We start from the raw sequence: 2,979 nt of genomic DNA on the forward strand, positions 1-2,979 counted from the left end.
CCTAAGGACGATTACTTTCTGGGACTTTTTTCTTCTTCTAGGCATGTATGCATATACTGCAGTACTGGCATTTGAACATAAGGATTTTTAAATTTTATTTTACTTTTTTGTGATAGTATTACGAGTTACCCAGATTGGCCTTGAATTTGAAATCTTTCCGCTCTCACCTCTCAGAATGCTGGGATTACAGGTGTGTGCTACCATCCCTGGATTTTTTTTTTTTTTTCCTTATATTAGAAACTGAAACTCCCCCACTATCCCTAACTCCTATGACCAAAACTTATTAATTACTGCTAATTACTCTGAATCTGTATGCTTTAAATATCCCCTTTTTTCCTTTTCCTTTTCTTTTCTTTCTTTTTTTTTAAATTTTTTTAGGCAAGGGTTTACAGGGTGTTCAGGGTCTCACTACTAGATCAGACTCGTAGTGATCCACCTTTTTACAGCCTCTCAAGAGCTGGGATTAGGTTCCATCTCAATTGCCATCTCAGTGTGCCCCAGGGGCAGGGCTGGCACGGCAGGCCTGGGGATCGAACCCCTGTACCTGCTTGCAGGTGCTTTAATCCACTGAGCTATTTGGCCAGTCCTCCCCCTTTTTTCTTTATTTAAAGGAACTTTTTTGTTTTTTACAGTACCAGGGATAGAAATCAGGACCTTGTGCTTGCAAGGCAGGCATTTACACTACTGAGAAATCCCAGCCCTTTGTCTTTTGGGTTTTGTTTTGTTTTTTTTGTTTTGTTTTTGGTATAGGTTCTCACTACGTAGGTCAGACTCATAGTGGTCCTCCTATTTTCAGCCTCCCCAGCACTGAGATTACAGACATGTGCCACCATGCTGGGTCTCATCGGCCTTCTTTCTTTGATTTTTTTGAGACAAGATTTTGTCTGAAACTTTGACTCTCCTGCCTCAGTCTTCTGAGTGCTGGGATTACAGGCTTGCCCCATCTTGCTCGCCTTAAATATGCCATTTTTTATAAAATCATTTTTCAAATGCTTTCAAAGTAATAAACTTCTGATACATAAACTAAAAGATTGAATGGTGTTTTATGAATTTCAAATTATTTAAAACTGAATATTCTTATATTGAACTGCAGTATACTTTTAGTTGATTATTCTTATTTATAATCAAACTAGAAAGGGAAGCCTCCTAAAGTGCTCTTTATAATGAGGCATCTGTAAATGCTGTTATTGTTAAAGCCTTATGTTTTTATATAAAAATACTGTGGTGAATGAAAATTAGCCCTGTAAGAACCTAGTAAATGCTCATCAAATACTGGTGCAAGGAGTTGTTCTGTAGGTGGCATTTGTTTGGCAGATATGTACTAGCTAGAAATGAAATGACATTCATGTTTCCTTAAAAGAAGTACAAATATTTTAGATGTGGAGCTTTCATTAGTTTTTTTCTAATATCAACTCCTTCTGGCATTTAGTTCAGTTTTCAGGGTTATGTTATGTTTTGGTTTTTTAAGCTGTTTCTTCATATTAGAACTCCCCAGGTTTTCTTCTTTATTTTTTTCTCCTTACACAGCAGGCATGGAACTAAAGTCATTATCAATTTCAATATGTAATCTGATTCATGGACCTTTTTTACCTGCCTCTCAAAATTGCCTTAGGGATTGCTTATCTGTCACTTACTTTATTACTAATGTTGATTCTTGAGATCTTTTAAATTACAGGGTTTTTAAATTTTCCTGATATTAAAAAAAAAAAATATATATATATATAGAGAGAGAGAGAGAGAGAGAAAGCTGTCAGATATAGACTTCATCTATACATATAATTCAGTATCATTGCTAAGCTGAATAATTTTTTAAAAGTCTAAAGGAAATCAAACAATAGACAAATTGCTTAGAACTTAACAATATAATTCATCTCCCACTTCCTGCCATAACACAAATCTCAAATAAATATTGCATTCAGTTTAGATTGTTGAATGGCAACAATATATGAAAAAGGGGAAAGAAAGATAAAATTAATTTGTATCCATTTTTGTAATATATGTACATAATATTTTAAACCAGGTTTATTATATATTTCTATAATTTTTCTATACATAGACATTGTGTTAGCCAGCTTTCCATTGCTGGACAAAATACCTGAGATTAGAGGTTCACTGCATGGCCCTCTGGCCTGTGGTGACACAGAACCTGGAAGGAGCACATGGTAGAGGAACTGGTGACCTCATGGCAGCTAGGGAGCAAGGAGAGACAAAAGAGGTGAGGAGGGGGTCTTGCAGTCCCCTTCAAGGGACCTAGTGTTCTGTCCCCTCCCAGTAGTGCCTTGGGCTAGGACTAAGCCTCAAACACAGGCCCTTGGGAGACATTCATTATACAAATTATGGCAGATGTACTGTGTTTACAAATAATTTTTATTAAGATGAAATCATACTGAGAAATTGTTTGGTAGCTGACTAGTTTTTACTTAGCAACCCTGTGAACTTTCCCCTGCTATTAACTGTTACGCTAGAACATCTCATTTGCAGTGGTAGGAACTACCTGCAGCAGCACACTCACTATAGATTTACCACCCATGCGCTGGACCTTGCTTAATGGTTGTATATGTCCTTTTAAAAAAAGTGACTATTTAGTAGTATGTTTTTCAGTTTCCAAGCAAAGGGCCTTTTTTATTTATTTATTTTTTTATGTATTTTAGTACATGGTCTCACTACACAAATCAGACTTGCAGGGATCCTCCTGTTTTCAACCTCCCAAGCGCCGGCATTATAGGCATGTGCCACCATACCCGATCTCAATCACCATCTCAGCATGCCCTGGGGGTGGGGCCAGCACTGCACACTGGGGATCGAACCCAGTCCCTGAGCCTGCCTAAGCAGGTGCTTTAATCCGCTGAGCTATCTGGCTGATCCTCGAAGTGGCTTTTTAAAAATACAAACTTTAGGGGCCGGGGAAATGGCTCAGTGGAATAAGCGCTTCCCTGGCAAGCACAAGGACCTGAGTTCAATCCCTGGTTCTGGAAAAAA

General features: G+C 37.9%; 1 protein-coding gene across 5 annotated transcripts in view; it reads left to right on the top strand.

Moving 5' to 3' along the window:
- The window catches only part of Gpr155 (G protein-coupled receptor 155), a 48,032-nt gene that overhangs the window by 35,793 nt on the left and 9,260 nt on the right, over nucleotides 1–2,979 (top strand). The window lies entirely within an intron of this gene.

The sequence above is a fragment of the Octodon degus genome, unplaced genomic scaffold (assembly GCF_000260255.1).
Source record: "Octodon degus isolate 3935 unplaced genomic scaffold, OctDeg1.0 scaffold00065, whole genome shotgun sequence".
In the NCBI taxonomy this organism is placed as follows: domain Eukaryota; kingdom Metazoa; phylum Chordata; class Mammalia; order Rodentia; family Octodontidae; genus Octodon; species Octodon degus.